Below are 23,836 nucleotides of genomic sequence, written 5' to 3' on the forward strand. Positions count from 1 at the left end.
AGAGACATTCTAGTGCCTGAGGCAGAGGCTGTAAAGCTAGTAGCAGCGGCCACCATCACAGCTGCCTGGCCTGTGCAGGTTCACACTTGATTCAGACAGACGGTAATGAAACAGGGGAGCCAAGAACTGGTGAGCCATTAGCTTTATCCTAGCTTGCACCTGGTGGGCAAGAAATACACACAGTGGGAAAACACTTCCCTTTCTATTCAGGGCTCCCAAAGCCACTGACTTATCTGAGTTTACTAGAATCAATGGTTTCTAGCTCGCCAGTCTTATTCACCTCTGTTCCCCATCTCCTTCTCTCTGCACAAACTCTGCACAAACTGGCTTCTCCTTTGCACTCCGCCATCTTGGATGCTTCTCCTCTTCCACATGGCCTTTCTCTGCTCTCCCCTCTAATGCTAACTGCAGGAACCAAGAGAGAGCAAGCTCTTGGTCTGCCCCATTTTATAGTGTAGAAATCAAAACCTTTAATCCAATATACAAACAAGGCAGTCTCTGTTACAAAGTCACTTATCTGAGGCATAATGGGTGTATGGCCAGTAGCCACGGCCACTATCTCAGCCTCCTGGCCCATGCAGGTTTGCATTAGATTCAGACAGATAGTAATGAAACAATGGAGCCAAGAACTGGTGGGCCATTAGCTTGAATCCTAGCTTGCACCTGGCAGGCAAGTAAAACACACACTGGGCTCCAAAATCCACTCATTCAGTGCTCACAAAACCACTGACTTTTCTGAGTTTCCTAGAATCAAAGGTTCCTAGCTCACCAGACTTATTCACCTCTGTTCCCCATCTCCTTCTCCCTGCACAAATTCTGCACAAACTGGCTTCTCCCTCAGCACTCCATCATCTTGGCTGCTTCTCCTCCACGTGGCCTCCTCCACGTGGCTTTTCTTTGCTCCCCTCCTCTGTTCTCCTCTCTAATGCTAATCTCAGGAATGGAGAAAGAGCAAGCTCCTAGCCTGCCCCACTTTATAGTATAGAAACCAAAAACTTTAATCCAATATACAAATAAGGAAGCCTCTGATACAAAGTAACTTTTCTGAGGCATAATGGGATTCCTCATGAGTGCACCACCCCACATCATGCAATCAGTCAAGGGTATGGGGAAAAGCTTAGTCTTAAAACAAAGTCTTACGGTATAATGACCGGGCCTGCTTACAGCCTGTCCCCCACACCCAATATAAACTATAAGTGAGCAAACATATATATCATATTTACAAACTTATTTGACCAACAGAGGCCATGGAGCCATCCTCAGCTCCCGGGCCATCTTTGCTCCAGTGGAGCCTTGGCTGCTGGAGGGGAAGAGAGAGACAGAGAGGAAGGAGAGGGGGAGGGGTGGAGAAGCAAATGGGCGCTTCTCCTGTGTGCCCTGATGGGGAATCGAACCCGGGACTTCCACATATGGGGCCGACACTCTACCACTGAGCCAACTGGCCAGGGCCAGCAAAGTGATTTAAAAAGAAACAGAAAAACCCCCTGTAAGGCCAGGAGCTGCCATCGTGGCCATTCACATGCAGGTTCCCATTGGATTCGGGCAGACGATAAAGAAATGGTGGAGTCAGAGGATGGGGGGCCATCCTATTTATTGGTGTCTCACCAAGACAGGCAAACCACAAAAGAAGACAAGGGAAAAGCAGAAAACCAGCTCTTCCCATGAAGGGCAAGGGATCAGGGAAGCCCCTGCAATTGTGATAGCAGGAACTGTGTGTCCAAGCTCCTGGTCTGTCCCACTTTATAGTGTAGAAAACCAAAATGCCTTAATCCAATATACAAACAAGGAAGTCTCTGATACAAAGTCACTTATCCAAGGCATAATTGGATTCCTCATGAGAGTGCACCACCCAGATCATACAATCAGTCAAGGGTGTGGGGAAAAGCTTAGTCCTAAAACCAAACCTTAGGCTACAACGACCTGACCTGCTTATAGCCTGTCCCCCACACCCAATATAAGTCACAAGCGAGCAAACATATATATCACATTTACAAACTTATTTGACCAACATTTCACCCCTTTTGCTCGCTTTACAATCTAAACCACAGGCATCTTCCATGATGGTCACTGTGCAAGGAGTAGGATACATTGCATAAACAGAAATAGTACCAACTACAGCAATAGGATTAACAGATCAAAAACTATGGACGAAATGAGAGAGCTGTCAGTGGCACCAAGAGAGGCAAATCTTTTCCCTCTGGCAGAATACAGGCCAGAGTTTTGTCTGCAGACAGCACCGTAGCTGGCACCAGAGGCCGCCCTGAGCGGGCATACCAAACCTTATTGGCCAATACACCAGCATCTGCTGGTTCTATGTGTAGTAAAATAGGGGAACTCATTATTGGCCATAAAGAAATTACAAAGGTGCCCTTCAAAATGCTGTCCCCTTGAGCACTCAAGGGATAATACACTTCTACCTTAGGTAGCCAGGTGCTGGTTGCCCAAGGAGTTAACTGGAGGTCCACCTCTAACCCCTTTCCCCATGGTGCCAACAAGGCCACCCATCTCAGATGGGGGGCCTGTACAGTCCAGGGCCAAGTCCATTGAAGCCGTTGTCCTTTAAGAAGGGCTGTTGGAGCAGGTAAGAGCACGTTGCCCTGCTGTCCGAAACCTGGCTTGAGTAAAATGTCCTTGGTGCGTATCTGCAACTGAATAGGGGCAGCTGTCCGATGCAGGAGGGCCTCTACTGGAGCTGGGCTTCCCCGTTGAGGTCGCTCATTCAAAATCCGAAGTACTGTCCATAAGCAGCGTGTCCATCTAGTAAGAGAGCCGGTGCCCCCCTCCTGTCGCAGTCCCTGCTTTAAGAGTCCATTATAACGCTCAATGATACCAGCAGCCTGGGGGTGGTAGGGAACATGGTACTTCCAGTCCACCCCCAGCTTTTGAGCCCATTGCCTCACCGTTGAACCAGTGAAGTGGGTACCATTGTCACTTTCAAGGACCAGCGGTCGCCCGTATGCAGCACTCAGGCGGGTCCAGAGCCTGTATGACTGCCCTCTGGTCAGGGTTACGAGCGGGGTAAGCAGCAAGCAGCCCGTTGGCAGTATCTACACAAGTGACTGCATACTGGTACCCTTCTGACTTTGGTAAGGGTCCAATGATGTCTATCTGCCATCGTGTCAGTGGGACATGACCCCTCTGGATCTGTCCAGGTGACACCAGTGGTCTCCGAGGGTGTTCCTTGGAACATACTGCACATTGCTCACAGGCTGCAAGTACCTCTGCATAGGACACAGGCAAGTTCCAAGCCTTAACCGTAGCCCACATAGTTTTCTGTCCTGCATGGAGCAGGCGCCGGTGGAGCCACTGTGCCACATCACCTGCAGGTGCAGTCTCCAACCATCGCACCCTTGCCAACGTATCTGCCTCATCATTCCCAGGATGGGCTAGAGGGGCATGCCCTGTGACATGATATACTGTCACCTGCTTCTGGTGTCCTATTTCCCATAAGTCCTGCCACATGGCCTGACCCCATAATGGACGGTGCATTACCATCCACTGGTTAATGTGCCAAGTAGCAATCCAAAGGGTCAGTCCACGATAGACAGCCCAACTGTCAGTACAGATCACCAGAGGTGAAGGTTCATTATGGGCAACTAGCCAAACAGCTCTTAATTCTGCCCATTGGCTGCTTTGGCCTGTACCCGTGTCCATCCAAATAGTCTCAGTGGCCGGATGGAAGGCGATAGCTGTCCATTTGGCAGGTTGGCCCCTGCTGGAACCATCAGTATACCAGGCATCCTCGGGGATGGGCACCCGCCCCTCCTGGTAGGGACTGACTTCAGGTTCTGCCTCCTGAGCCCCAGTTGCACCTGACTCTAAGGTCGCATAGGTGACTGGACCCAAGACTTCCTGCAGTTCTGCCCTCAATGGGCTGGTGCTAAGAGCACAGCGTTGTTGCAGATAGGCACCCCACTTGGCCAGGGTAGACATTTGGGCCATACCACTACGTGGTTTAGTTGCCCAATCTCTCACCCATCCAGCTATAGGGTATGTTGTTTTGACTGTAACTGGTGTTGTGGTTGTAATACTCTCAGTTGCCAGGAGGGCAGCATACACAGCTGCCAGCTGCTTCTCTACTAATGAGTAACGAACTTCAGCACCTTTCCACAATTGGGACCAAAATCCAATAGGTTGCCATAGGCGCTCTGTCCGCTGCCACAAGCCCCATCCAAACCCCTCCGAGGTTACATGAACATCCAGCTCACAGGGCCTGGCAGGATCAAACACATTCAAGGCCTGTGCCACCTTGACAGCTCTCTTAGCAGCTGCAAATGAACCTTGCGCCTGCTCAGTCCAATCCCAGCGAACCCCCTTTCGAATAAGGTTGTACAAGGGGCGTAGCAACTGAGCCAAATGTGGTATAAATGCTCGCCAATACCCCAACAAACCTAAGAATTCCTGTAACTGTTTTACCGTAGTGGGCACGGGGTATGCTTGAATCTTATCTATAACTGCGTCAGGGATAACTTTTGTCTTACCCGACCAGACAACTCCCAAGAATTTAACAGATAACCCAGGTCCTTGTAATTTGTTCTCATTAACTGCCCAGCCACATGCTTTCAAATGGGATAGCAGGGTAGGGACTGCTTGCTCTAATTCTGAAAGAGAATCACTAGTTAGCATAATATCATCAATATAATGGTACATGCGGACTACCTCTGGCTGTTTCCATTTAGCCAGGTCAGCAGCCACCAGCCCATGGCACAAGGTGGGGCTATGCAAATAGCCCTGGGGTAACACTGTAAAGGTCCATTGTCTCCCTTCCCAACTGAAGGCAAATTGGTCTTGACTCTCTGCGGCTATATCAATAGAGAAAAAAGCATTGGCCAAGTCTGCCACAAAGTGGTATGTCCCCAACTCATGGCTTAGCCAATCCATCATGTTAGCTATCGAGGGAACAGCAGCGTGCAAAGGGGAACAACTTTATTAAGTTCCCTGTAATCTACTGTCGTTCTCCAGGTTCCATCTGCTTTGCGCACAGGCCATACCGGGGAGTTGTAAGGACTGTGTGCTGGCCGGATGATCCCCACCTTTTCTAGTTCGAGGATTGTCCCTGTGACTTCTTCATAACCACCTGGCAGGCGGTACTGCTTGGTGTTAGTCACACGCCGAGGGACGGGTAATTGCAAAGGGGAATGTGATGCGTGTCCCCGCAATACTGCCTTCACAACCCTGACCCGCAGCCGGAACTCCCCAGCTGTAGTTTCCAACCACAGTCCTTGCAAGACATCTACCCCCCAAATATATTCAGGAATAGGAGATACATACACCTTATATGGCTTAGGAGGCAGTCTCCCTATCCCCAATGGAATAGTTATTGGCTTCACTTGAACAGTTTGGCCCCCATAACTGTCAATGGCCACTGGGGTCCCAGCAAACTGCTCTGGGTTTCCATAGAGAAGGGAACATTCTGCACCTGTATCCACCAAGGCCAACACCTGTTGTACATTGGAAGGGGACCAGTGGATAGCCAGTTCCACATGTGGCCTCCGGTCCCCGCCCATCCCCGTTAGACGGGTCCCTCGGCCTTTTTCCTATTCAAACTGGTACAATGAGTCTTGGGAGTTCCCCTCTCCCTCGGCCGTCTCTATCATATAATCTTGTAACCGAGCTGTGCGCGCACCAAACGTTTTATTGGTAGCTGCTGGGGCCATTCGTCTCAGTGGCTGGAACTTCTGTTCTGGTTTAAGTTGCCGCCAAAGCTCCAAAAGAATTTTATTAGACTGGCCATCCAATTTCCCCTTATCTGCTCCAGCCGCAATCAAGTCTATCCACATCTGCGTTCGGGTAACCTTTACAGGCCCGTTTCCCTTGTTAGTTGGGGGGGAAACATAGGCAGCAGCCCTCACTGCTTTATGATCCCGAGCGGCCTCCAGCTCTCCCAAATCTGCTACCATCTGTGTAACTGCATTGATGGGCTGCCCCACATAGGGGCCCAAGATAGCCACAAGTGACCCAAAAAGGGCTGACGGGGCGCTAGCAAGGACAAATTCCCTCATTTTGGCCGTAAACACTTCCTCGTCTGGCCCACGAGACCCAGGGTTGAAAACAGATTCTTCATACCTAGTTCTCAAAGGACCTTTACTAACTCACTGTAGCACTGCCACCGACTCATTGCCCCGGCAGTTCTCCAGCATTCTGCCAGACCATACGAATGGCAGCCATCACCTATTCTAATAGGGTATGGTCTCCTGGGTTGCCATGGCAGTTCTGAAGACGCTGCCTCAAGGAAGAGTGTGTGGTAATGGCGGCCAATTTCTCCATCTCTGTTCCGGAGAGCATGATGCCATCCACCCCTATATCCCATAATCGTAGTAACCAGGCTACCAGGGATTCAGTAGGTTTCTGCCTAAATTGTGCCCCCAACTCCATCAGCTCTGCCTGGGTATAGGGCCGGACCACAGAGTGTTCCATTACCTGGGCAGGAGGCTGTGGCTGCCCCTGAGTGACTCTTTGTTGCTGGGTTTTTACCTTCTTTGCTACAACTGGTCGTGCTCTCAGTGTGCGTATGGCAGCTTCAGCCTGAGCCTTCTCATCCTCAGAAGAGGAGTCGCAAGCGCCTGCTCCCGCTGACTCAAAGCCAATCCACCGGCATGGATGCTGCTGCTCCTTTGGTGACCGTTTAGGCTCCTGTGGCTGCTGGCTTTTGGCCAGAAGCCGAGACTCGAGCTCTTGCATCCGCAGTTGTTTCTCCAACAAGTGCCGGTGAAAACGTTCAGCTTCCAGGGTAAACTGCAACTCGCGAACCCGTAATTCCTTCTCCAGTGCTCGCTCCAATTCCAGCCTTTTCTGCCGTTCTATTTGCAATTCATACTGAATCTTTTGACCTCGGGCAGTTTCCTCTTGAGTAAAAACCATGTAGCCCATGGCCCCTAAAAGGACAGCCATGGGGAGCCAGAGCAGCAACCAGTACTCTATCCCACCCATCAAGGGTGGTGGCTCCATACCAATCTCTGAATCCTGCCGGAAACTACGCCAATTGTAAGGCCAGGAGCCGCCATCATGGCCATTCACATGCAGGTTCCCATTGGATTCGGGCAGACGATAAAGAAATGATGGAGTCAGAGGATGGGGGGCCATCCTATTTATTGGTGTCTCACCAAGACAGGCAAACCACAAAAGAAGACAAGGGAAAAGCAGAAAACCAGCTCTTCCCATGAAGGGCAAGGGATCAGGGAAGCCCCTGCAATTGTGATAGCAGGAACTGTGTGTCCAAGCTCCTGGTCTGTCCCACTTTATAGTGTAGAAAACCAAAATCCCTTAATCCAATATACAAACAAGGAAGTCTCTGATACAAAGTCACTTATCCAAGGCATAATTGGATTCCTCATGAGAGTGCACCACCCAGATCATACAATCAGTCAAGGGTGTGGGGAAAAGCTTAGTCCTAAAACCAAACCTTAGGCTACAACGACCTGGCCTGCTTATAGCCTGTCCCCCACACCCAATATAAGTCACAAGCGAGCAAACATATATATCATATTTACAAAGTTATTTGACCAACACCCCCTGTGAGTTGGTTTTCTTTACTTTTTTGCTCCAAGCCCTCCAATGGCTTCCCTTTGCCACTGAGTTAAAAGGCAAAGTCTTTGCAGTGGCCTGTGAGGCTTGCCATGACCTGACCCCTTTGTTGCCTCTCTAACTTCATTTCCAACTACTCTGTCCTCACTCACCAGATCTACTCCATTAGCCTCTTTTCTCTTAGACATATGAGGCATACTCTCCCCATAGCACTGCTGTTATTCCTGCCTGGGATCAATCCTCTTCTCGGAGATTGTGGACTCTTACTTTCTTTAAGTCTTTTCTCCTGTTTCATTTCTGTGAGCCTTTCACTGACTATCCTCTTTAAAATTGGAACCCTTCTCTAATACCATTTATTCTCCTTATCTGCTCTACTTTTGTAGATAGCACTTATCTTATAAAATGCTGTATTATCTACTGTTTTGCTTATTCTTATCTTTCTTCCACTAGGAATGTGATCTCTAGAGGCAGGGATTTTTGTCTGTATCCCCAGTGCTTAGAATAGTATCTGGCACTACTGAACATTTTCCAGGCCTGGCTATTTTGCCCATGTCTATGGAAAAAGCTCTTGAAACAGATTCTGGGTTATTATCTGAGGAAATTCCTGATCTCTTTTTGCAGGTACTTTTGTGATCCATTTTTTTTTTCTTTCTTTTTTTTTTTCTTGAGGTCTGCAAATCAAGGTGTTCTTCACATCCAGGCCTTTTATTCCTTGAAGGAGGAGTATTACATTCTCCAGTCGACTACATAGAATACCTGCTCTTCAGTTACTTAACAGCAACCTCTTCTCTTTGAGTTGGACATCATAACATTTTTGTTCAAAGCAAAGAAAAAGTAGTTAATATGTGAAAGGAATAGTCTAAGGCTGAAACATTTTAAACCTGTTTCTTAAATTGTTGGAACTTCACCTTCTCCAAAATATCCTATTGAGAACTTCAGACAAAAGAGATGTTTCTATTAGTCAAAATAAAGTATTTTTCATACTTATTTACAGCATAGTCTCATTATAAACTCAGTCTGAATCTTGAAGTTATTATAATGAGCATGTGTGGAACAAGCTGACTCCATCTTGAAAAGTTGACTCCCAGCGGTAGAGCATCATCGGTCTGGCATATGAAAGTCCCAGGTTCGATTCCCGGCCAGGGCACACAGGAGAAGTACCCATCTGCTTCTCCACCCTTTTCCCTCTCCTTTCTATCTCTCTCTTCCACTCCGACAGCCAAGGCTCCATGGGAGCAAAGTTGGCCCGGGCGCTGAGGATGGCTCCATGGCCTGCGCCTCAGGCGCTAGAATGGCTCCGATTGTAGTGGAACAATGCCCCAGAGGGGCTGAGCATTGCCCCCTGGTGGGCATGTTGGGTAGATTCTGGTCAGATGCATGTGGGAGTCTGTCTCTCCTGCCTCCCTGCTTCTAACTTTGCAAAAATACAAAAAAAGAAAAAAAAAAGAGAAAAGTTGACTCCATATTGAAGCTAATCTACCCACTTAATTTATGAGTGAAGAAACCCTGACCTTTGACCTCCTCTCCCTCCTTCTGGTGGACTCTGGAATGTGTACAGATGCTTTGGGCTAATCACAGAATTTTATTAATCCTGTGGGGCAAGGTGCCCTCATTGTTATCTCTCTCTTAACTCACCCTGGCTCCAGGGCCTCCTGGTACCGGGCCTTTGGTTCCCCCTGACCACCTATGAATTCCTTTCCCAGAATGTGGGTCAGTCTCTAACCAGAGCTAATAAATGGTTCTTTACTGGATAAAAGCTGCAGAGATCTGAGTGCCCTGTCATCCAGGATCCTTGTTCTGTGTGGAACATATGTACAGAATTGGCAAGCTGGACTTGCCTGCTTCTTTCTTTGGCCTCTCAGCTCCTTTGGCGTTTGGAGGCCAATTTGTGTCCATGGCCTTTTCATGTAATAGTGTATAATCTTTGAAATTGGTGATTATGAATGAAAATGATATCCTTTTAAGTGCCTCAGGTTCCAATTTATTTTTGTATTTTGCTTTTGTTGCATACTGTCAAGGAAAGCTCCATTTACATAAATTAGCAGTTGCAAACCATAATAATTATTAAAAGTTTACATTGCATTCTTATAACTTCTGGTTGTTTTGTCCATTTTGTTTTCTCTCTCTTCTAAAAGGTTTTCTTTATCTTTTTTTAAAAAAGTACCATAATTGTCTTTAACAATAAGGACTTTTTATTTAAATTTAATTCTGTGTCATTATTGCAGCTAATGAAATTAACACCATTCCTTACTGTTATCTGGTAGTCAGTTCATATTTCAAAATTTCTCAGTTGTGCCAAGGATGTCTCTTTTTTTTTTAAGACTTTATTTATTCATTTTAGAGGGGAGAGAGAGAGAGAAGGGGGAGAGGAGCAGCAAGCATCAGCTTCCGTATCCCAGGGTTTCGAACCAGCAACCTCAGGTTCCAGGTCAACACTTTATCCACTGTGCCTCCACAGGTCAGGCAAGGATGTCTTATTATAGTTGATTTATTGGAGTCAGAATCAAATAAGGTTTCCAAATTGTATTTGGTTATTATGTCTCTCAAGTCACTTATATTACAACAATCCCTCCACCCCTTCTGTTCTCCATGTCACTAATTTGTTGGAGAAACATCATTTGTCTTTTGTGTCCCAAATTCTGAACTTGAGTTATTGTTCTGCAAATGGTTTTGTTTACCTTGTTCCTTTACTTCTTGTATTGCCTATAAATTGGGAGATAAATATAAGGAGCTGTGTAGATTCATTTTGAAATTTTTTAGGCAACATATTCTTAGAAGAGGGTTCTGTGTTTGTCTTATTTCATCATATCATGAGGGAACAATGTCTAGTTCTCTCCTTTTTTAGTGATGCTAAGATGAATCAATGGGTTCAGATGGGGTTATCCTTATCCCTCTAATATGAATTTCCATCATTATAACCTAATAGTTGTTTTTTTTAGCAACAATTGATGATTCATTCCCAAGTCAATTATATATTATCAAAGGGATTAATATCTTTAAAATGTATTTTTATAGAAACGAATATGTTTTCATTCTTCACCTCTATGTTCACAATGTCATTTCACAACTAATTTTTCCCTTCTCTGCTCTGGAATCCTACATTTACACATACACAATGACTTCAGAATGTACTGAGCATTTGACATGAATTTGGAAGGAGATATGGAATGGAATGGATATTGAAGGAGCTGGGGAAATAGAGAAAGGATTATCTACCCCCCTACTTGTTTGCCTGTCTTACCTCCCTCCTTCCCTGTTTAGAATTTCTTTGCTTTTAGTTTGTAAGATTTTTAAAGCTGTGTAGCATAATTAGGGTTTAGAGGTCCACTGGGGACTTCCAGGGATTGAAAGGCGGGTAAGCCTGGGGCAGGTGTTAACAGCAGCATTGGTATTGGATATGAACTGAATGTAAATCTAGGCTGGAGTTAAGCAGACAAATTTTAACATTTGCCTTGTGTAGTCAGTATTGGCCTCCAATAAAATTGAGAAGTAGATCAAGCTTGTACTCTCTGCACTTAGCACCCTTTTGGCATTTAGCCTTTCCTTTCTGACATGGACAAAAGTAAACTGCACCCTATGCACTTAGGAGACTCATGCATTGCTGTAATGTTTTAAAAACAGATGAATGACTCCTTTAGTTTTCTGTGCATCAGCGTATGACTGCTTCTTCCTTCCAGTCGTCAGACCCAAAACCTTATTATCCTTCACTCTTCTTACATTCCACATTTCATCCATTAGCAAATTTTGTCAAAATATATGTAAAGTCTGACCTCTGCTTACCATCTCCATGCCTGTCTGAGGCAACATGATTTCTCTTCTGGCTTACTGCTGTCACCTCCTAACTGGTCTCCTTTTTCCATCCTTGCCTTCCTATGGTCTGTTCTTCATAAAGCCGGATTGGTCTTTTAAAATGACAGTTAAATATGCCATCCCTCAGTCCCAAGTCCTCTAGGACTTCTCTTCTCACGCAGGAACATCCAAAGTCTCACAGTGCCCCACAGGAGCTTATGCGACCTGGACCCTGCTTCACTCTGTTGTCTCTCATGACCCAACTTGGTCACTTGCACAAACCACGCTGGTGGTGATCTTCCCTACACTTGCCCAGCATGCTTCCACCTCAAGGTTGTTGTCCTTTGTGTACCTTCTGCCTGGAATGCTTATTTTTTCTTTCTCATCTCTGTCCAAAATGTTGTCATATCTGAACGGCCTTTCTTTGGTCTTTGACAGATCAAAACCAAAAAGACCTCCATAAAATTTACCTATTGATGACTAAAAAAAAAATTTAGGTATGATGTTATATATGCATTTGGAAAATTAAAATAAATTCTTTGTACTGCAATTTAAGCAATTAAAAATTTGCACTTTCCTTCTATAAACTTTCAGTTATGGTAGATGAATATGTTCAAGACCCATACAGTCTGGCTGACCACACATTGAATATGGTATTTTGCTTTCCTGTTGTTCTTTTACCACACTCACAGAGAAAACCAAAACAAAAGCCCACAAGGAAACCTCGGAAGGTGTTGCATATGTCTGTCACCTTGATTGATTGTGGTAATGGTATCATGAATGTTTCATATGTTCAGACTCATCAAACTGTACACATTCAATATGTGCATTTCTTTGTATATCAATTACACTTCAATAAATCTGTTTAAAAAATACCTACTCTCTTGACTGAGGCTAACATACTTGATTAAAATGAAAAAGGAGGAAGTTGAACACACTGGTAGAACACTTAATTTTTTTCAGGGGCAGATGGATTAATCTCCTACAAACAATTTAGAATCAAAGGTAATTCTGTTAGCTTACTTGCTTGGCACTCTGCAGGACCATTATAGCTTCTAATAACTCAAAGGTGTGACTTTCTCATTAAAGAGCTCTTAATAAGTAGTGTAATTGGATCAAGCAAGCCTTTTTTTATCTGATGTGTGCTGTAGTGAAATTGCCTCTTTAGACAATGATAAAAGACCATGATATCCAGTGAATAAATAAGATCACTACTTTTTTATTAAGTCTAAGAAATGGATCTTATGTTTTTATTTGCAGAGAATTAATAATTTCTATTTAAAGTAAAAATAATTCACACCCATTGCAGGGAAAAAATTAAATGTAGCAAGTATAAAGAGAAATATAATATGCTATAATTACTTATTATTATCTTATCCAGAAATAAACTTTAACATTTTTGCATATTCACTTTATTTTTTCTCCTTAATCCTGTGTCTTTATACATATATATCTATATATATATATATATATATATATATATTTAAAGTTGGTTGTGTTTATGATTGTGTATAAAAATTTTATTTTTTTTACTCTATCATAATCATTACATTATTAAAACTTTGTTATTTTAAATTACTAGTCAGTATTTTGTCTGCATATTCCTTAGCTTACCTTTTAGCTCAGTCAATGAATAACTTTATATAAAAGATGCTTCCGATAAGCCTTTTGTATTTTTATACTTTGAAATGGGAGGTTACTAGAACTTCAAGAATGCTATGTGACACTTTGGAATATAGCCAAGAAGTGTCAAACACTGAGGTCAAATGCTCAGTAAGTAGTATCCCAACTTCCCACTCACTCCACAGAGTGCTGTTGACCTACCCTAGACCTTCAGCTTTATTGTGCTAAGAGCCCTGTGGGTGAGATCCTGGGGACCATGCTGTCTCTGCCCTATTTCTGTGATTTTGCTTCTGAGCTGACCTGGTTGGTCATTGAGAGCCTTTGTATCAGTTTGGAGGTAAGCCAGGTTGGGAGCAGTTTCTTAGGTAATGTTTGAATTTGGACTGAGAGGCAGAAGTGGTCTTTGAGGGTGAAGTGAAGCTCTGTGAACATTGGATTCATTGTGCGTTGACAGCCGATGGAGCTGCTGCTGCTGTTCATCTACTCAGTCATTTACTTCCAGCGTAGTGTTCACAAGTGCCATTTAACCTGTACATATGAATATATACATAGGAACCTGTAATACTTAGGTATGTATGTGTTGATTATAAACTGAAATTTAAAAAGTTCTCATGAAGAGGCACATGATTTTCCTTCTCTTCATTTATATATAATTTTTATATTGTCTTTATTGCAAAGACATTGTACACACTCAACAATGCCAACTGGATACAAGCATTTCAGTTCAGGATCCTCTTCTAATTATTGACTATGCTGCCTGATGCTTCTTTGCTAATATGAAATCACTTACTAAGTAAGGATCTTCTGCCTAGGATGGTTGTGAAGGATAACTGATATATGATCATTAAGCTCTCTACAAATAAAAACAGCCATGAATAATGTTAGCTGTGCAATAGTAAATTAGTAACTGTTATTTCTTTGGGTAATTACATGTTTAAAATGGCTTTTACTCCAGTGGGACTACGGAGAGGTGATGCCAATTTTTAAAGGGTTTGTACTGCATAACAAATTAAAAGCAAAGCTATGATAAATAATAGCTATCAACTGAAGCATTCGCGTAAAACTTATGATGTATTCAAATAACAAAGATCCATTTCTCATCTATGTTCAGCTGGAAACAGTGAACAACTGGTCTTGTGTGCTTTTGCATGTGTTCTTTGACTTTTTCTTTAAAATAAATTGTACCAAAATGAATAACAGTGTAATAAAATCTCACTAATATGGATTCTACTGATTTGGGATTTGGACTTGGCTGCAATTCATCTTTATGATACCTGTACAAAAGTTATTTGAGCAACTAAAAAATAAAATTAAAAGCTGGGAAAAAGCGGTGTGTCTGAAAAGAATTAATTACTTTCAAACTCTAGATGTATTGATAACTGAATTTGGGTTACTGTATTCATTTGAAAAGAAACTTGACAAATTTATTTTTTTAATTTCTGGTTTGTATTAATATATTTTTATCTTCGTTACATAGCTTTAATTAGTGAGAAAGAGAGATATAGATTCTTTTCTTTCACTTTCTGTTTGGGAAAGTTGATCTGAAAACAAAATAGAATTCTGAGTCTAACATTCTTTTTGAGTCTATTGTATATTAACTAGATGCTAAACACAGTAACTCAAAAAACACTTATTACACACCGAGTTCTGCAGTAGATGAAAAAGACTCAGATGCTTCCCTCAAGAAACTCAAAAGTCTAGGAAAATAATGGAGCAGTTGGTCAGTGAAGATACCTTTACTACTTGAGACACTTCGCTAGTGTCTGAGCAGGTGCAGCTGCTGCACAGATGGGAGCTAACCCCTTCAGAATGAGGGAGATCTACATCTTGAGGGCTGATTATAACCCTTTTACAGCTGGAAAGGGTATTAGAAATTGTCTGATCCTAGCTCTGCAATGTGGCCCGTCTACACCGTACCTTCATATTTTCCTTGCTGGGAATGTGATGTTGAATTGTAGTTTGAGACCCATTTTCTGAAGCAGCTGCAGGAGCCGAGAAAGAACCTGCAGTGGCTTCCTCTTGATCTTCCTGCTTCTGGACATTTCTTCCAGAACATTCCATTGTTATTTCAAACTATATTTTTACAAGTAATTTCATTCACCCCACATTTTCTGTCTCTCAAGCTGTGTTTTGAACTGTCACATGGTGGGGCTACCTGCCAGCCAAGCGTTCATTTGCAGCAGTGTGGCCATCTGTGTCTGTGGTAGTGTTTGAGCAATCATTTGGGCAAATAATTGCTTTCATTTCTTTTAATGAATATTCATTTATTTAAAAAATGGAAAATGTAAATATGAATGAGTTGACATCAGTGGCAAGAAACATGGATTTACTAAAGATCTACACTAATTGACATGATGAAAGTGGGCAATCTTTATCCTTTGTTAGATGCTGGTTAGACTTAAACTAAAATGGTCAATGGTGAAATGAAAGTACCAAATCAAAGAACATACACAAAAGTGGGAGATGTGTTGGTGGTGGTGGTATCACAGGATGAGCATTGTTTAGATTCTTAATTTTTATGTTTTGTGCCTGGCAAGGAGTGCCCTTGTACTATGTAACTTTTGCACATTAGACTTAATTACATGTTTTTAGGATTGCCGTATATATAATATGAAGATCCAGAGCTGTTTGCATGTGCTGATGAATTGCTTTGGAAACCTGATCTAATACTATCCAGTCCCACTTTTTAAAAAAGATTTGCTTGATTCTCTGGGATACAATAAATATAATAATAATAAAAAGGGGTTGAATTCAGACTGAGAATAATAGCTAACTGTATGACCAGTAGCCATGGCCACCGTCACAGCTGCCTGGCCAATGCAGGTTCGCATTTGATTTGGACAGACGGTAATGAAACAATGGAGCCAAGAACTGGTGGGCCATTAGCTTTAATCCTAGCTTGCACCCAGCGCGCAGGAAATACACACAGTGGGAAAACACTTCCCTTTTTGTTCGGGGCTCCCAAAGCCACTGACTTATCCGAGTTTCCTAGAATCAAAGGTTTCTAGCTCACCAGCCTTATTCATCTCTGTTCCCCATCTCCTTCTCTCTGCACAAACTGGCTTCTCCTTTAGCACTCTGCCATCTTAGCTGCTTCTCCTCTCCTCCACGTGGCCTTTCACTGCTTTCCTCCAGCATGGGCTCCTCTGCCCCATTTTATAGTGGAGAAATCAAAACCTTTAATCCAATTACAAACAAGTCTCTGATACAAAGTCACTTAGGGTGGAAAAGGCTTAGTCTTAAAACTAAGCCTTAGGCTATAACGACCCTGCCTGCTTACAGCCTGTTCCCACACTCAATGCAAACTATAAATGAGCAAACATATATATCATATTTACAAAACTTATTTGACCAACACTAACATTTAAAATGTGTTATGTGCCTGCCTCTGAGTGAAGTACTTTAATAGATTATGTATCTTAGTTTTGCAAAAAACCCCCCAAAACCCCCAAACTGTCAGACATACTTTATAGAGGAGTGGTTAAGAATGTGAGCTTTGCCTGACCAGGTGGTGGTGCAGTGGATAGAGCATCAGACTGGGATGCAGAGGACCTGGGTTTGAGACTGAGGTCACCAGCTTTTGCGCGGGCTCATCGGGTTTGAGCAGGGCTCACCAGCTTGAGCCCAAGGTCGCTGGCTCGAGCAAGGGGTCACTCAGTCTGCTGTAGACCCCCAGACAAGGCACATATGAGAAAGCAATCAATGAACAACTAAGGAACTGCAATGAAGAATTGATGTTTCTCATCTCTCTCCCTTCTTGTCTGTCTGTCCCTATCTGTTCCTCTCTCTGACTCTCTCTGTCTCTGCCACAAAAAAATAAATAAATAAAAAGAAGAATGTGAGCTTTGATGACTGACTGCATGGGTCATACCCATTGTAAGGCCAGTAGGCACGGCCACCATCACAGCAGCCCGGCTCTTGCAGGTTCGCATTGGATTCGGACAGTCGGTAAAGAAACAACAGAGCCACAAACTGGTGGGCCATTGTCTTTAATCCTAGCTTGCACCCAGCAGGCAAGTAAAAATACACACTGGGCTCCAAAACCCACTCACATTCAATGCTCACAAAGCTACTGACTTATCTGAGTTTCCTAGAATCAAAGGTTTCTAGCTCACCAGACTTATTCTCCTCAGTTCCCCATCTCCTTCCTTATCCCAGATACAAACTCTGTACAAACTGGCATCTCACTCAGCACTCCGCCATCTTGGCTGCTTTTCCTGGCCTCCTCCACGTGGCCTCCTTCCGCTGCTGGCTCTACTCTCTCTGCTCTCTCATGCTAACCTCAGGAACCAAGAGAGCAAACTCCCGCTCCGTCCCCATTTTATAGTGTAGCTTCACAACCTCTAATCCAATATACAAAATAGGGAAGTCTCTAATACAAAGTCACTTCTCTGTGGCATGATGGGATTGTACCACCCCACATCAAAAAGGGTGGGAAAGGCTTAATCCCAAAACCAAGCCCCAGGCTACAAAAATCCTGCCTGCCCAGAGACACACATTAATTTCACCTGGGCAACGCCATCTTTAACAAAGTGAGCATAATATATTTTATCTGCCCAACACCCATGCTCTGCTTCTTACATAAATAGGCAATTAATTTTGACCTCTTTTTGCCTCACTTGGTTTTCCATATAAATATGAAGCTAATAATAGTACTCGTGTCAGGGGCTTGTTTTGAATATCGGGTGAGATAATACATGTAAAGAGCTTGACAGTGTCTGCCTGGCACACAGTAAAATTTTCAATAAACCCTGGCCATTAATACTGCTGTAACCTCAGGCAAATTACTTCCTGAGCTCCTTTTTTTCTCATGAGGGAAATGGAGTTAATACTATTTACCTCCGAGTTATTGTGATGATCCAATGGGATTTGTTACTTTAAGTATTCTGTGGCTAACAGGAACAGTTTCATCCAACATTGTAATCTAAATCCGAGGTCGTGCTTTGCATTTATACAGTGAATCTTTATTGAACAGGTATCTCTTGCGTTGCTAGGGTTCTAGTGTTGAAAAGGAGAGACCAGTCCCATGTCCTCAATAGTTTGCATTTCACTGGTAGGTTGGTAGAGAGGGGCAGCAGAAATAAGTAAATGATGATCATCTGAGTTTGTGATCAAAACTATGAGGGGTACAACAGTGGTCACTGGGATAGTGGGTAGGGAACTCCTTGAGGCTTGGGATAGGGAAGGCTCAAGGGAAGATGTAAGGGTGAGAGGCGTCAGCTGTTTGAACAACAGCAAAAACAGTTGAGGCTGAAGGGCCTAAGAGTTCCAGATCTGGACATGGAAAGAACTTGGGGGTTCATGGAGTGTTGGGCAGATAAAATATATTACGCTCACTTTGTTAAAGATGACGCTGCCCACGTGGAAGCCCATCACCCAGGTGATGATATTGGTTGCCCTTCTTGCTTGAGATGGGCATGATTATATTAATGTGTGTTGGGGGTGGGCTGTGGGCAAGCAGGATCCTTGTAGCCTGGGGCTTGGTTTTAGGACTAAGCCTTTCCCACCCTTTTAGATGTGGGGTGGTGCACTCTTATGAGGAATCCCATTATGCCTCAGATAAGTGACTTTGTAACAGAGACTTCCTTGTTTGTATATTGGATTAAAGGTTTTGGTTTCTACACTATAAAGTGGGACAGACCTGGAGCTTGCTCTCTCTTGGTTCCTGAGATTAGCATTAGAGGAGAGAGTAAAGAAAGGAGAGCAAAGAAAGGCCACAAGGAGGAGAGGAGAGACAGCCAAGATGGAGGAATGCTGAAGGAGAAGCCAGTTTGTGCAGAGAGAAGGAGATGGGGAACAGAGGTGAATAAGGCTGGTGAGCTAGAAACCTTTGATTCTAGGAAACTTGGATAAGCCAGTAACTTTGTGAGCACTGAATGAGTGGGTTTTGGAGCCCAGTGTGTGTTTTTACTTGCCCCTGGGTGCAAGCTAGGATTAAAGCTAATGGCTCACCAGTTTTTGGCTCCGTTGTTTCATTATTGACTGTCCGAATCTAATGCTAACCTGCATGGGCCAGGCAGCTGTGATGGTGGTGGTGGCTACTGGCTTTACATTTGGCATAGTCTATGACAGGATTCTTTTATTTTTTTTCTTTTTTTTTTTCTAAAATATTTTTCAGAAGTTGGAAACGGGGAGAGACAGTCAGACAGACTCCCGCATGCGCCCGACCGGGATCCACCTGGCACGCCCACCAGGGGTGATGCTCTGCCCACCAGGGGGGTGATACTCTGCCCCTCTGGGGCGTCGCTCTGCCGCGACCAGAGCCACTCTAGTGCCTGGGGCAGAGGCCAAGGAGCCATCCCCAGCGCCCGGGCCATCTTTGCTCCAATGGAGCCTTAGCTGCGGGAGGGGAAGAGAGAGACAGAGAGGAAGGAGGGGGGTGTGTGGAGAAGCAAATGGGCGCTTCTCCTATGTGCCCTGGCCGGGAATCGAACCCGGGTCCCCCGCATGCCAGGCCAATGCTCTACCGCTGAGCCAACCAGCCAGGGCTGTCTATGGCAGGATTCAATACAGTTTGGTTTGGAGCCACCACCACCTTTGAGCGGTGGAGTAGAGGACTGGTCGCTGTTATGGTTCCCCATGTCTGTCCTTTTGGGGACCGTAGGCTGGCTGACTTTTACAGCCATGCATGAGGAAACTGAGAGCTCTGTGGAAGAGGCTGCCAGGACCTGCAAACCGAGCAGTGGAAGGATCTAGAGCAAATGAGTGAGAAAGAGATGCTGACCCTGGAGATGGAGCAAGCACCAGAGGAGGCCATCAGGTTCATGAGATTTACCTGGAAAAGGACCAGCTGCTGGAGAAGGAATCATAGGTTCGTGAGTTGCAGCTTGCCCTGGATGTTGTGGAAAGCCAGCAGTGGCAGGAGGCCAGGGCTAAGGCTGCGGCTGGGGCTGAAAGGTCTACGGAGCAGAAGGTGGCGGCATCCCGGGGCTGGAGCCTGGTGGCGGGAGCTGATGTTTCCAGTTCCTCTTTGGAGAATGAGGAGAATTGGGCTGGAGTTGCAATCTGCAGTCTCCAGAAGATGAGAGCCCAGCTGGAAGGAGCACCTGCTACGCTCCTGGTAGGTCTGCGATTTTGGGACATAGAGGTGCATGCCATCAAGCTCTCCAGAGCCGAGATGGAAATGCTGACTACCATTTCCATGTGCTTCTTTTTGGGACTGTGTAAGACCTGCCAGGATGGCAGGGATGAGGGGGTTGGCTAATGCCCCATGTGTGTGGACTGATTACTGGACTATGACCAGAGTGATCACTGGCTCCTTTGCTGGATGGACTTACGGATTCTGGACAATGTAAATACCCTGATGGGGGTGGGGGGCGGCTTTGATGGAGGCCTTCCTCCTATCCCGGGAAGCTTTTCCCATGGCTAGAAAGAAGGCCAAAGACATTTTGCACTTTTGGCAAAGTGCTCAGAGACTGGTGAAATGTACCTTTGTAATTGTTGAAATTGTATGATTTGTCATGTATTTGTAATTTGTGTAATGTGCCTAATTTCCTTCTACAGGGATGCTGGTGTAGTTTGTGGGTAGTAAAGTGAGCGTAGGGGTGGAGTGTTGGGCAGATAAAATATATTATGCTCACTTTGTTAAAGATGGCGCTTGCCCACGTGGAAGCCCGTCACCCAGGTGATGATATTGGTTGCCTTTCTTGCTTGGGATGGGCGTGATTATATTAATGTGTGTTGGGGGCGGGCTGTGGGCAGGCAGGATCTTTGTAGTCTGGGGCTTGGTTTTAGGACTAAGTCTTTCCCACCCTTTTGGATGTGGGGTGGTGCCCTCTCGTGAGGAATCCCATTATGCCTCAGATAAGTGACTTTGTAACAGAGACTTCCTTGTTTGTATATTGGATTAAAGGTTTTGGTTTCTACACTATAAAGTGGGGAAGACCAGGAGCTTGCTCTCTTGTTTCCTGAGATTAGCATTAGAGAGGAGAGCAGAGTAAGGCCACGTGGAGAAGGCCAGAAGAAGCAGCCAAGATGGCTGAGTGCTGAAGGAGAAGCCAGTTAGTGCAGAGTTTGTGCAGAGAGAAGGAGATGGGAAACAGAGGTGAATAAGGCTGGTGAGCTAGAAACCTTTGATACTGGGAAACTGGGATAAGTCAGTGGCTTTGGGAGCCCTGAATGCAAAGGGAAGTGTTTTCCCATTGTGTGTATTTCTTGCCCACCGGGTACAAGCTAGGATTAATGATGATGGCCCACCAGTTCTTGGCTCCATTGTTTCATTACTGTGCGAATCTAATGCGAACCTGCATGGGCCAGGCAGCTGTGATGGTGGCCTCGGCTACTGGCTTTATGAGGAGCAAACTGGAAGTCTGTGTGGCTGAAGCTCCCTGACTGAGGGAGAGCTGTGTGACAAAATCGTGTAGGACCATTGGCTGTGGGAAGAAAAAAGATTTTGTTTTGAAGTGCAGTGGGAAGCTATTGAAAGGTCTCAGAAGGTGAGTTACAAGTCAGTTGTATTTTGAATGGGAATCTCATGCATTTTCTAGTCTTGGCTTGGTGTCTTATTTCTCTCTTTGGTAATTTATGTGCTAGATCCCACCCTGGTCTTTGATTAGAAATGCCCTGCTTTTCACTAATAGGCATTCATTCCATTATTCACCTCCTTTGACTATCCCACATGGTATAAGGAGGAAACACACATTATTAGAATAATTGTGTCTAGATCCTGTTGGCTTTTAGGCACACCTCACATTGTTATTCACACTACCTTGTGAGGCAGTTCTTCCCATATTTATCCAGTGAGGAACTGGCTTTGGGGTAGTAAGTGATTAACCTTAATTTTAATGGCTAGTGCTGAGCCAGGATTTGCATCCATGTCCCCACTATCCCCTGTGCACTTTGCTCTCAGTCGGGTTGCTCTGTCATCATGATGATAGAGGTATGTAAGCCTATAAGGATAATCAGATCAAAGATCTTGTCTAATCCTCACAATAGACAAACTTTTTTTTTTAAAGGGTTTTTTTTTTTTTTTTTTTCAGGGACAGAGAGAGAGTCAGAGAGAGGGATAGACAGGGACAGACAGACAGGAACGGAGAGAGATGAGAAGCATCAATCATCAGTTTTTCGTTGCAACACCTTAGTTGTTCATTGATTGCCCTCTCATATGTGCCCTGACCACGAGCCTTCAGCAGACCAAGTAACCCCTTGCTCAAGCCAGCGACCTTGGGTCCAAGCTGGTGAGCTTTCTGCTCAAGCCAGATGAGCCCGCGCTCAAGCTGGCGACCTCGGGGTCTCGAACCTGGGTCCTCCGCATCCCAATCCAGTGCTCTATCCACTGCGCCACCGCCTGGTCAGACCACAATAGACAATCTTAGGGGTTGCCAAACATGTATGGCACTGCTTCATAGTGCACTGTTCTTATTCATTTGAACATTTTCAGAATGGTTGTTTTAACAGTGTGGTGCTTATGTTGTCTTATGATTGTATTCATTCAGGACTGGAATATAGTGATATTTCCCATGTTCATCTTGGACTACATTGACTTATTTAACACCAGGGAAGTTTACTATCTTGTAAAATTCCTTTGCACATTTGATCTTTAGCTCTCTTTACAACCAAGAATGCAAGTTAAAGTAACTAACCTATATATAACTTCCATTCTACATAAATTTAATAATTTACTTTTCGTGAAAAATAAGAAATGAGGTTGATTAGTTAGTTGCAGCAATTAAGAGAAATGTTGTTGTTTAACTTGTAATAAACATTTTACCTGTACTAACTCATTTAACCCTCACAATAACTCTGATATATGTATTCATTTTACATATGAAAGACCTGAGAGGCACAGACAACTTATATGACTTTCCCAAGGTCATTTAGTACGTTGGAATTGACATCCAGGTTGTCTAGGTGCATATATACAAAGAAACACCTGGAAAATATAAATATAATTCTTTTTAAGAGTAAGAATTATTACTTTGAAGTAAAATTTCCCAGGAGTCTAATTGAGAAAACTTTAGTAATAGTTACATTTCTCCTTGAGAATGGAAGAAATTTCACAATGGTCTAAATTAATTGAATTTATCCAGTTAAATTACATTGACCTCTTTTGAATATTACTCTTTCCATAAAGAATTGGTTAAATAGTTAACAAAGTAATTAACCTTTTTTCATTTCTAAAAATTTCCTAGTTTGTTGTTGTTCCCTTTATCATGCCTGTTAATAATGAATTTCTATGCTTGCAGTGTTCTGGGTTTCAGAAACTCATTTATTCTATTTCTATTTGTTTGTATTTGAATAAATAGTATGTTTTGGTAACTTCAAATTATAGAAACACGTGTTCTTGTGTAAAAAAATTAGAAACTAGGAACAAGCAAAAATAAGGATTACTCCTATTTATATTTTCCAGGTATTTCTTTGTATATATGCACCTAGACAACCTGGATGTCAATTCCAATTTACTAAATGACCTTGGGAAAGTCATATAAGTTGTCTGTGCCTCAGGTCTTTCATATGTAAAATGAATACATATCTCAGAGGGTTATTGTGAGGGTTCAATGAGTTAGTACAGGTAAAATGTTTAGAATATTGCCTGGCCCCTACTAAAAACCACATACATGGGCTTTAAAAATTAAAAAGGAAATCACACACACACACACACACACACACACCACACACACTTTTAATTGTTGCTGTTCTGGAGGCTGGCAGTCTGAGAGCGAGGTTCCAGCGTAGCTGGATGAGGGCCCCCTTCCTGATTCACAGCTGGTGCCTTCTCTCTGTGTCCTCACATGATGGAGGGGCTAAAAAACTTTTATTATGAAAAATATCAAACATATGTAAAAACAGAATAGTGTTATGAACTTTAATGTACCCATCTATTATCAACATTTTCAACATTTAGATATTCTTGCTTGTCTTATTATTCCCTCTTTTTTTTCCCCTTCTGGAGGTAGATGGG

The 23,836-nt window shown here is 43.8% G+C and overlaps 1 protein-coding gene across 3 annotated transcripts in view; it reads left to right on the top strand.

Annotated features, from left to right (window-relative positions):
* Nucleotides 1-23,836, top strand: part of FOCAD (focadhesin) — a 342,443-nt gene that overhangs the window by 11,925 nt on the left and 306,682 nt on the right. The gene's annotated exons all lie outside the window — the stretch shown is intronic.

Source organism: Saccopteryx leptura, chromosome 2, assembly GCF_036850995.1.
Source record: "Saccopteryx leptura isolate mSacLep1 chromosome 2, mSacLep1_pri_phased_curated, whole genome shotgun sequence".
In the NCBI taxonomy this organism is placed as follows: Eukaryota; Metazoa; Chordata; class Mammalia; order Chiroptera; family Emballonuridae; genus Saccopteryx; species Saccopteryx leptura.